Source organism: Pinus tabuliformis, chromosome 4_1 (assembly GCF_031772625.1).
Source record: "Pinus tabuliformis cultivar Carrire ecotype Pingquan chromosome 4_1, CPIR1, whole genome shotgun sequence".
Taxonomy (NCBI): domain Eukaryota; kingdom Viridiplantae; phylum Streptophyta; class Pinopsida; order Pinales; family Pinaceae; genus Pinus; species Pinus tabuliformis.
The window spans coordinates 436,204,839-436,217,711 of record NC_142303.1 but is presented as its reverse complement, the minus strand read 5'-3'; the positions used below and the strand labels follow the sequence as shown (position 1 = coordinate 436,217,711).

General features: G+C 36.9%; 1 pseudogene; it reads left to right on the top strand.

Moving 5' to 3' along the window:
• The first annotated feature begins 9,794 nt into the window (after positions 1-9,794).
• On the top strand, positions 9,795-12,494 carry LOC149176179 (dynamin-related protein 5A-like; annotated as a pseudogene).
• The last annotated feature ends 379 nt before the right edge of the window (positions 12,495-12,873 follow it).

Here is a 12,873-nt window from a genome sequence, read left to right as displayed (position 1 = left end):
TATGGACAACACTGCTCTCACGGTTTCCATTCTTGCAACCGGGGCGAAAGTCTCCTCATAATCTCTCCCATACTGCTGCTTGTAGCCTTTGACAACCAGCCTTGCTTTATGCCTTTCAATCTTGCCTTCAACATTGCTCTTGGTCTTGTAGACCCATTTCACACCAATGACTTCTTTGCCTTTTGGTAATTCAACCAAATCCCATGTTTTGTTTCTTTCTATGGCATTGATTTCCTCATCCATAGCTTCTATCCATTTCCTATCTTTAATAGCTTCTTCAAAATGGATAGGATCATCAACATGACAAAACAAGGCAAATAAGGAATTCATTCCTTCATCATAAATGTCACTTAGATTTCTAAACTTCTTACCTCTTTCACTTGGTGTGCAAGTGCTTGAAGATGCACTTGAATTTCCTCCTTGTGGTGTGCTTGGAGAAGCACTCTCATTGATCCTCAATGGTGTACCTTGCTGTCCTTGTGTTGTCCTCAATGGTGTCCCTTGCTGTCCTTGTGTTGGCGCTGCTGTTTGGGGATTCATTTCAGCCACTTCCTCTTCATCTTCATCATGAGACAAACAGCTCTTGACATTCACTGTTTTCTCTATGCTTCCATCCCAAGCTTCCTCTTCAATGAATTGAACATCCCTGCTGACAAAGAACTTCTTGGTAGATGGAATGTACAGCCTGTAGGCTTTGGATTCATCACTGTATCCAATGAAGAGACATTTCTCCCCTTTGCTGTCCAACTTCCTCCTTAGCTGATCTGGAATGTGTGCATAGGCCACACATCCAAAAACTCTCATGTGGGTGACTCCTTGCTTTCTCCCACTCCATGCCTCTTCTGGCACTTTGTTCATGACTGCTTTTGTAGGACACCTGTTCAGTATATAAACTGCACAATGTACAGCTTCAGCCCAATATTCATTTGGCAAATGCTTTGCCTTCAACATGCTCCTTGCCATCTCCATGATGGTTCTGTTCTTCCTTTCAGCAACTCCATTTTGCTGTGGGGTGTACCTTGCTGTAAATTGTTTGTGAATTCCATTTTCTCTACAAAACTTTAGGAATTCATTTGAGATATACTCACCTCCTCTATCAGTTCTCAATACTTTTATGTGCAGCCCGCTTTGGTTCTCCACAAGTGCTTTGAAATTTTGGAATTTCTCAAAGACTTCACTTTTGTTCTTGAGGAAATATATCCAAGTCTTTCTTGTAAAATCATCAATGAATGTCAAGAAATATAGGCTGCCAGCTAATGATGGAGCTTGCATTGGTCCACACAAATCTGAGTGGATAATCTCTAAGGGTGCCTTTGCCCTTATACTTTTCCCTGATGGAAAACTTTCTCTGTGTTGTTTTCCCAAAATGCAGCCTTCACATAGGCTGTCCGGTTTCTCTATTAATGGTAATCCTCTTACCATTCCTTTTCTGCTCAATAAGTTTAGACCTCCAAAGTTTAGATGCCCGAATCTCAAGTGCCATAACCAATTCTCATCCTTTGGCACGCTTTGGAAGGCCTCTTGGGTGACTGCTGCCATTTCCTTCTTGTTCTTCAAGTCTGCCCGGATCCGGAGAGGGAACATCCTGTTCCTTGTCATCTTCACTTCAGCAATGCATCTTTTGCTGGGTGGTATGTCCATGATGGTGCACACATCATTTACAAAATAAACATTGTAACCCTTTTGGATAAGCTGTCCAACACTCAATAAGTTACATCTCATTCCGGGGACATAGTAGACATCTGCTATGGTTTTCTTTTCTCCTTGTTTTGTGAATATTTTTATCTCCCCTTTTCCCATAACAGACACTTTACTATCAGTTCCTAGTGTGACCTCTGATTTCAAATTCTGATTTAAGGCTGAAAAGAGGGCTATATTCCCTGTCATATGGTTGCTGCAACCTGAGTCTAAAAACCAAATGTCTTCACTATGTGTTTCAGCCATGTTACAAGCTAACAGGACATTTTCTTGACTGCTGTTTTCTCTTGTAACATTTGCATTTTGTCTGCTGTTCATATCATGCTGTTTCTTTCTACAATCACTAGCATAATGTCCATACTTTTTGCAATAAAAGCATTGAACATTAGATTTATCATACCTTTGTCCTTGAGCCTGATACTGATCTCTTTGTTGGCTGCTGCCTTGACCTTGGTTCTGATTTGTATTGTTGCCTCTTCCTTGTGCATTTGCTGGGCTGTTCCTTCCTCCTCTGTTCTGGCTTCTGCCTCTTCCTCTTCGGTTTCCTCTTCCTTGACCTCTTCCTCTTCCAAAGGACATCTGGGTCTTGAAGGCTTGCTCAAGGGATGAGTTTTCATTCCTACTCAACCTCTGCTCATGAGTCATCAGTGATGCATGTAGCTCATCAACTGAATAGCTTGAGAGATCCTTTGTCTCTTCAATGGTGGTGACTATGGCATCGAACCTTGAGGGTAAGACCCTCAATATTTTCTCCACTATTCTTCTATCTTCAATTGTTTCTCCATGAGTTCTCATTTGTATGATTACACCAATCACATGAGTGAAGAATGATTCAATGTTGTCTGACTCCTTCATCTTCAAGTTTTCAAAATCCTTTCTCAGCATTTGCAATTTTGCTGTCTTCACTCTCTCCATGCCTTGATACGCTGTCTTGAGAGTTTCCCATGCATTGTGTGATGTTTTAGCTGCTGCTATCCTTGGGAATATACTCTGGTCCACTGCTTGATACAGCAAGACAATGGCCTTTGCATCCTTCTTCCTATTGAGCTTCAGCTGATCCTTCTCTCCCTGAGTTAATGCATTGAACTCAGTTTCATCTGCTGGTTCGTCAAACCCATATTCTACTAGTTCCCATATATCTTGAGCGATGAACAAAGCTCTCATGGTTATAGACCAGTAGTCATAGTTCTTCCCATTAAAGTGTGGGAGCTGGGTGTTGAACATACCCATGCTTGTGCTTGCCATTCCTTGCATCTTGAACTATGGTTTTAAATCCTTGACTGTGATTTTTTTTAAAAACTGACTGTCTTCAGCAATAACAAGAGAAATGCTTTTGGGGAATACCTGAATCCTTCGCTGTCTGAGTCTTCTAACTGCCTGAGAGGTTTTGCTGCAGCAACAACCTTCTCCTTTCAGCTTCTTTAACTTCTTTAAAGAGCCTGAGCCTGCTCTGATACCACTGTTGGGTAATTTTTTAAATGGATAAAATACCAAAACCAAATAAAAATATTCACCACAGAGACAGTGCTCTGTTTCTTTTGTCCAGGATCTTTGCAGAAAATCTCTTAAAACCAAAATGACTCAGAACACAACATTACACAGTCACAAAACATTTCTATTAATTTAAAACTGAAAGACTGATACAAATTCCATCCTCTGTGCAAAGAGGGATTAACAAAATAAACTATGTTGCAGTCACAAATTTTCCACTGCTGTGGAAATTACATACACAGCTCTCTGTTCTTCAAAAACTCAATCAAAACATTACATTTCAAATCCTATAAAGCACTGCTGTGCATTTTACAAAAGATAAACGCACTCTCGTGCGTAACCACCACTCACAACACTCAAGAACAAAAACTACAACACATGGACCTATTTTGTTTTACATATGACAACGTGTACATATAACAAAATATAAAAAAAATGTAAAGTGTATGCCCATCACTACATTAAAGACATGCCCATAACCAAATTAACTATATGCCCACAACGTATTAAAAGTCCTCCACCAAAAAGAACGACAAACATTAAAAACCATAAGTTTTCACCTACGGCGGTCAACGGGACAATGACAAAATTCGATGTGACGTGGGCGGACAGCACATTCGGGAAGTCAACGGCACGCGATCAAATCGCTGAGCCGATCCAACGTGGTTCGCACTCCAACCTCCAGAAAAACAAACAGACTTTAGCGTCCGGGGAAAGTGGTTTTTGGGTGCTCGTACATGGGACGCGTGGCGGAGAGTGAAGGTGTTCGGAGCCTCCTCCTGCTCGTACAGTCTTGGAGAATGGCGGTGCGGGGAGACCGGCCTGGTTTTCAAAAACCACCGCCGTGCTGTTCAAATTAACAATTTAACAATGTAGTGTTGGATATCTGGGTGAAAAGGCTCCACCACACCTTCAATGGTATACACAACACTCCTTTGATTCCATTTTACTAGGCCTGGGTGGACTTGCCATAACTGTAATGGAGTTGGGGTTTATTATTTCTCTTTCGTTTTTTAAGGTTTGCATTAGCGACTTCATTCAGAGAATGTGGACAGTTGAGGCCGAAGGAGTTAGAATTCAGTGATCCCTTTTCGAAGGCGCAAAAATGGCAGCTTGGGCAAAGCCGCTTACATTAGCTCTCAAATTAATTGGATATCTGGGTGAAAAGGTTCCACCACACCTTCAATTATATACACAACACTCCTGCAATTATATTTTAACTTTTTGTTTCTTGAAAATATTGGACCCGGTTAGAGAAAAGGAAAGAAAAGACTTCAAGAAAAGAGAATCTTGATTTCCGCACAGTTAAGCGGTTATTTTTTTTCGCCAAGGAGATTTAAGGAAAAATATTAGGAAAAGAGAGGCAAATAGCCTAATGGAAAGTAAGGGAAAAGAGGGCAGAGACATTCTAAGACAAAAACTCTGCTACGAGGTCTTCTGGAGCTGGAATGGACCAGTGGAAGCCTTGGTTATTTAATTATTAGGCTGGACAGGTGGTTCTGAGGCCTAAGAGGAAACTAGTAAATTGTTTGGAAACAAGAAGCTCGGGGGGAAGTCGGCCAACCTCATAAGACAGGAGGCTAAAGGAGTCTTTTCTTCTCTGCATCTCTAATAGAGAAATTAAACAGATAAGTACAACAAAGAAATACTATTGTTTATGCTAGAAATATTAAATATGTAAGGAAAGAAATACCGTGAGTAATCTTGTTAGTTACTTTAATGAGTTTATATGAATCTTGTCTTCTTTAGGTGATATGTTTGGATTGATATATTATAAGTAAATAGTACACCAGAATTGCAACAAAATATTATACAAGAATCTATTCAGGTAGACAAACTGAGACAATTATAAAGAATGAACAATACCCATTAAATGTAATATACAGGAAATGTGCAGGAATAAATGCACAGAAACTAAACCCCGGTTCCAGGTAAGAATACAAGACCAAACTCAGAATAGTTGCAATGATAGCTACGCATATTTATTGACATTTACTATGAAGGAAAACTTTCCTGAGGAAGGTTAGTATCTCGGTAACCAGAAGTCGTTGGGATACAGTCCTTTGCTAGACATATTTTCCTTAGCAAACATATAAATTCGATTATATAAAGAAATACATCAATTCTTAATAGTGACAGCGAAATAATATGACTATAACTTATATACATATGCCTGTAATGTGGAACCATGATTCCAGGTGATAGAACGAAGAAAAACCCATACACTTTTTTACCATAGTAAAAGAAAATTGTGCGTATCACAGAGAATATTAAACAGTAAAGGAATGAGAGTCCGCCATAACACAATTATCACGTAATCAAACCACAAACTGTGCATGGCATGGTACAACAATAAAATATAAAAAGGTACAGAGTTCGCCCATTTTCATAAATATATATATTAACCGAGTGAGTTATGAAAAACAAGACTATAATTAGATGTGGAACCGACAGATCATTACAGACACCAAATGATTGTTAACTTATATAAATAACCCATAACCATGAAGGCATATCAATACATATTAAGAAATATCATCTCTTAATGTCAAAATACAAACATGTGCTTAGCTATATGAGTATGAAATAATTCATCACCCACTCCATTAAGGGGTTACCAGTAAACAATAAAACCTAGAGGAAGACAAACGGAGAATTAGATCTTGGAGAGTAGGATTCTCTAACCACCATCAAAGAAAGTGAAGTCGTCTCCATACCTATTCCAAAATGAAACAGAGAGAAATTTAGAAACCTATAACCCTCATGTTACCCAGTTAATATCAGAACAAAGAGCGAATTTTTCAGTGTACTAGGAATTTACCTGTGCATACAGAAGGTCAAATCCTGAAGGAAAGTCTAACATTGAAAACCTTGGAGACATTAAACCCTGAAGTGGTGCTTACGGATTCAGAAACAAGCATTTTAATGGCAAAAATGTGCGAGTGTTGTACCTGCTGAGGACAGCTGCTATAACGACTACAAAGCCCAGAACCCTGTGGTAACACCTCTCCCGATAGCATAAAACCTGAACAATTTGTTGACAGACTGAGCGATTGAGCTCGGGTTAAAGGAAATAATGATTGTAGGCAATGTTGGCTACTTGTAGAAGTTCCCTAACAGGTGATAACCAAGGACGAAATTGTAGAATCGCCCCAACCCAAAATCTTGCAGAGACGTACCATAACCAGCAAAATGATGAAGCATCGGAGGGTTGGGTGGGCAGTCGATACCATCAACCACCTTGGAGTACTTAGAACCCTCAGATGAAAACCCTAAAGCAGGAAGGGCCCAGATCTTTCCACCTGTAGAGCTTACCTTGCCTCGAAAGGATAAACCAAATGTATCTGGAGGATTTTCAGCTCTAACCAAAGTTAATTTCATGGAATACAGCTTGCATAAAGCTACCATGCCGAGTATGGTGGAGTAATAAGGTGATCATGCTAAAATGTGGAGATGTGTACACTAGAGTAGTCAACTATTATGATGTAAGTGCCACTGAGTGGATTATTAAATCATCGTTTCACATAAACGTATAACTTCCAAATTATTATAGATAGGCCATTATGAAAAATCCAGAATCCAAAGTATATAGTATGTACTATACGATATCCATATCATTCGCATAGTCAAATAATGTCAACGAATACGCACATGATGCGAAATTTTGAAATAAGCATATAGATTTTATATAATGTTTGGTTATATAACTTAAGGAAGGTAAAAAAAAAATTATGATTGTTAACTCTATAATGTGATAAGGATATATTCCATTCGCTCATGAGAATCGACAAGTTATCAACTGTTTAATGTATATCGAGTAATTGTTAGAAATTCTCTTGAGAAAGAAAGAAAAACTGGAAATAATTGTTGTGTTAATTTTTACCGTTGAAATAAATGTACAATGCATATAAAGAATTTGTATACCTATATTAGACAGAACAACAGTTCAAACTGGAAAAAGAACTTATGATCTAGATATGGTCTATTGAACAGGCCATGTTACCAACCTAAATTTCGTTAAAATTCCTAAAACTGCTTATTCAAACAGAAAACCCTTATATTAAACATTTAACATGTTAAAAGAAGCGTGTATACAGTGTCTTTTTGTGAATTAAACCAGCACTAAGGAAGGCCGAGAAGGTTATGAGGTCTGCTTAAGAAACAAAAAGAACCCCTTTGGATTTACCTCTCAGAGCTACCAAGGGAGGTATCAGAGAGGCGATTCCAGAAGGGTAGAATTTCAAATGCAACAAGGATATAAGTATTGCATTACAACCATTTACGTGAACTATATACAAAACTAGCAACAACTGGAAGTTATGCCATAACCTAAATTGATAATAAATTAAATGGAAAACTATGAACAGTGATGACACTGGATTAATCATCTATTGCATGGATAATAACTTAAAAACAAAAACATATGAGGGTTAATTTCAGAAGAAGAATACAACTTAACGCCATCAACACAAAAACCTTATAAACATAGATATGATTCTTGTGAAAATACGTATAATATAATTTATATTGTTTGATTGTATTACATTTAAAATTAAGATTTATTTTTTCATTTAAATCTGGCTGTAGTTAGATCACCTAACATATCACATTTTTTTCATCTATACTCTTCTTCCATATCCCCTACAGACTTACATCATTTCCTTTACAACATCTAGTGCAAAAGCTAATATTATTTACACTTAAATCACCTCTTCTATTTTTCCAAATATATCCTAAAACTGTATTGGTTAGATTTTTTTATATGATATCTATCAACTTACACTAAATAATATTGTACTATAATTTTTATATTTTTGAGTTAATAATAATGTATTATATTTTTTATATATAATTTTATTAAAGTCTCGAAACATGTTTTTTATTACTTTTCGGTAAATTATAATTTAATGATAATGTATTATAGTTTTCATATATAATTTTTATTAAAGTTTTGAAACATGTTTTCAAATATATATATATATATATATATATATATATATGAAATATTTATATGGAAGAATATATACAAAATTGGATATGATATATTTTTATAAAAATACTTTATAAATTATAAAATATTTTTATATGAATTAAAAAATAATTTTAGTTTAGATTATTTTATTCAACTATTTCAATTGGATTTTATTTAGTTGAATAATTTATATTATTTAATTTAATATAATTATAAATAATTAAATAATTTTATATTAATTAATTTAGTGTATATATATATATTTATTTTTTTAAACATAAAATTTGTTGATTTATGTTTTAAATAATAAGTTATATTTTTAAAATAAGACAAAAAAATAATTTATAAGTTAAAATAATAATATGATAATTTTTATTTGTCATTTTAATAATTTATGGTTTTATTTTTCATGTATGAAGAATGGTAAAGTTATTTTATATTCTAAGGATTTCTTCATTGTGACTTTTGTTGAATGAGAAGATTAACATAACGCATTATCTAAAGGGCCTTACTTTTGGGTAATGTTGGACTTTTCCTAACTCCTTCGCTTCCAAAGTTTGACCATTCTGCAACATTCATTACTAAACTTCCATTGTGGGTCTAACTTCATAATATGCCTCCTCACTTTTGGAACCTCTCAGTCTTAAAGGGCATTGGAAACTTCCTAGGTTGTTTCTTTGCAATTGATACTTCTCGTGGGCAACTTGTCATTTACACCTATCACAGAATTTGTGTTGAAATCGATATTAGTAAAGGACTTCCACATTAGATCAATTTAAAAATATGGGATTTTCATTCGAATCAAGCTTCGGACTTGAGACTAATTGTTTTCTCTATCACTAAGCCATCTACAAAATTCTTACCCTCTACTCAAATTCACTAGAAGAAGAATATTTGTAATTCTAGAGCAAAAAGTTGGAAGCCTTGTGACCCAACTCCTATGGAGAGCAAGGCTTCCTATGATTCATACAAGGATGATGAAGGATTTGATGATGAACTACATTCAATGGACAAGGTTCACACTCTAGCCCCTCAAAAGTCTCATGAGGATTCTGTTGTGGACCATGCTCCCTCGGCAAGCAAAGAAACATTAAATAATAATGTTTCCTCTAGTGCATTGAAGTGAGCTCATGAGTCAACTTCTTTGGACTTTGATAAGGATTCTCTTTCAACACACCACGATAATATTCATATCGTTTTGATAAGCTCGTCTTCAGAAGGTCTAGTTAAGGTTTCGAAAAATAAAGGAAAGAAAAGTCGCTATGGGGACCTACCCCAAATTAGGTGATTCTCTTCTGTAATTGTTTATTCTGCTCCTCTATGTCTCCTTTTTTATTCTCAGTCCCATACATCTGAGCTATGCTCCTGTCAAGATATGACACACTATGATAGAAATAGAGCCATGATTATTTCGCCAAAAGGTGTTTTCACTACGGGGTTGGGGTCGGTAAACACTGTTGACCCCAACCAATCAGCGAGTCTTATTTTCGTCATCCTTGCTCCAATCCATTTACAACACGTGGAACAATCCTTGGAGCTACAGGAGTTTCCAGTTGAATATCTCTTGGCGAAAAAGCTTTGATCCCCTCACATTTTTTCAGTTGAGTTGAGAGATTCAATTCATTAGCGCAGCATGCCCGGGACAAAGGCATCCATGATGACACCCAGCCAAAGCCGAAGGCAAGAATCTAACTCGCAATCTCAACAGAGTAGATATGTTGACAACTTCTATGCATCGTCGGATGTTTGATCTCGATTCAAAGCCTACAATCAGCTGCAAGCTAGCGCTGTGGCATTTGGTGAGAAGCCCCCCAATTCCCGAGATCGTTGCTCTCGGTGGCTTGTTGATGGAAAAAGTTCTCTGTTAGAAGTGTTGATGGAAAAAGTTCTCTGCTAGAAGCTATATTGGGCTTCATATTCAATGTTAGAGAAGTTGAAATGGGAACGCAAAGGTCGTTGATGTTGCAAATGGTGCACGACCCTTCTATTGTAGAACCCCACTATCGGTTTCAGGATGAGGATTTTGATGACTATGAAGCTCCAATTGCATTATCTTATGCTTTTGTTGATTCCATCAAAAGAAGAACATAGGAGAATTTGAAGAAAATTCACAGAAAATTTGAGTTGCAGTCTCTACGAAGCCTATTATGATGTGGGCAGAGTATGCCTACTACCTAAATTTGACAATCATTGATACCCCTGGATTCATTCTCAAGGCAAAGAAGGGTGAACCAGAAAGTACACCGGATGATATTTTAGCTATGGTAAAGGCATTGGCAACACCCACCCACCGTTTCCTTCTATTCCTTCAACAAAGTTGTGTGGAGTGGTGCTCTTCAATTTTGTTGGACACAATTCATGCAATTTGATCCTACTTTGAGGTGTGCAATTGTTGTTGTTTATTAATTTGAACTTGCAATTGAGCGCACAAGAATTGAAGACTCTTCTGATTATGAGAGAAGCACCACTACTGGGGTTGGATGCTATATTTATTTTCATGCTACTTTCAGGCGAGCCTATGACCATTTCATCCAAAATTTGACAAAGAAATGCAAGGAGCTCGTGAGGCATCATTTGGACTCGGTGATAAGTCCTTATTCTTAGGTTTATAGGCCAAAATACAACACGTGAAAAGGAACTTTTGGCTTAGGAGCATAAACGATACATGTTCAATCATTTGCTCCAATGTTTATGCCGAGCTTTCTAATGATCTAGGATGACCCCAAGAAGAGGGATTGGATGAGGGACATGAGAATGTTGCTCCGCTAGGGCACCTGCAAGCAACACCAAACAAAGGGTCTGATTCAAAAGATCCGCTTAGAGAAATTCAAATGAATTTCCCTGAGACACCTTCACCAGATCAACCAAGCAGTGAGATCAGTGCATCAAAAAAAAGGGAATATGGAATTTCTAGTGTGCGTATTGGCGCTGAATTGGGAAGGTGGAAGAGGCAAATGCCATTAGTATCTAATTCTTGTGTAGGTTAAAACAAGGAGCCTAAACATTCCAACTCGAATGTGTTATTTGGGAACAACAACTCCTCATCAGCGTACACTGAAGTTTTTTCTTTAGCTGCCCAACATTTTGGGAGTATCCATGAAGCCCTCATAGAACATGTGTGCCATCTACTCTGAACGTTGGCTTCCTGACTCTTTGTTGAGACAAATTAATAGTGGCACTGGGAGTGGAGCTATTTAACGTGAATGATGAAACATTTATAGATATGTTTGTTGCACCTGGTGTTGTGGACCTTATTAGGAATGAATGTAGAATTTCCCACTGTAGATCAACAGATTATGCAATATACTAAAGCAAAATACAAGATCTACTTCTACAACAAACTTTGTGGAAGCTTAATCGAACATGAGCAAGATCAATAAGAACACATATAACTGAGAATGAGAAAGTAATCACACATGAACACAAAAGAATAATCTTGGGGAAAGCCTCAACCTAAAACCCCAATCTCTGTAATATCATACAAGTGGAAATATGTTCAGATTACAAAAAGAATCAGCTCTCCAGCTATCCTAATCTCTCTGCAATAGAACAATACAACCCACAGACTGAATAGACACAACATATGTCTTCCTGAAGCCCTCCAAGCCTCCTATTTCCTTGCGCAGTTTTCCTTGGGGTCCAAAGATGCCACCTGTGTGAATTGGCCTCATTCACAATCACTAAACTGAAGAAGTAACTGTGCAATCCTCAAGGAATGAATTCCTTCTGCATGCAAGAGATATCCTCCAAGGAATATTCCTGCAACTGATATTACACTGTCCCATCACTTGATCTCAACTGGGTCTCTGACTGAACTGACATGCATGAGTTATTTATGAGAGAATATTCAGTTATCTATAATGCAGCAGTTACATGCATGCATGCATTAACTAACTGAACTCACAATTAGTTCAACAAACTATTTGAACTAATCTAACTGGACTTAACTCAGATAACTGAGCTAACTAATTACAACTCAAACTACAACTCATCCTCATCTCCTTAACTAAAGGATAAATTCCTCAATCAATGGAGAAAATGTTTCATGTCCTCACATAGACTTCATGTTTGATTTTCCACAACTAATTAACTCATGGTGAATTAATTAATTATTTTACAAATAGTTGCTAAGATCAAATTCGAATTTTACTTCTCTATTTTAGTTTAGGGACTAACTAACATAGGAAGGTATCCTGAAATGCTATTTATAGCAGTGCTATTTTTAGCATTTCTTGTTGCTATTTTCAACAATGAACGCCAAGTCATGCAAAAGCGTCTGAATACTTTGCAATCTTGCTTGAATGAATTTAGGAATCTTTCTCGTGCACTTTGAGTTGGAAGGTTGTTGGAACTTGGGATTGAGAAAGGGAAGACGCACTGTTCAATTAAACAGTAGGTGGAATTTTCCCAGAGTCACTGGCACTAGTTTTTTGTAATGATATTAGCATTTGGAATACTGACTCAAATTCTATGTAGGGTATAAAAGTTGTGTAAGGTTCTAGAGTGGTTTAAACCGAATATAAATATGCAATTACATTTCAAAAGTTCTGGACACTGAAGTGAAACAATATTTGTTCAAGGTAATACATGTTCTATGTAGTTTTGACTTCAATGGTTGACTCAATGGAGTCCAGACTCTTTGGTGGTTCTTTCCATGACTTGATATCTTCTTTTATGTAATTTATAATGTTCTATTTTTCCTACCAAACTAT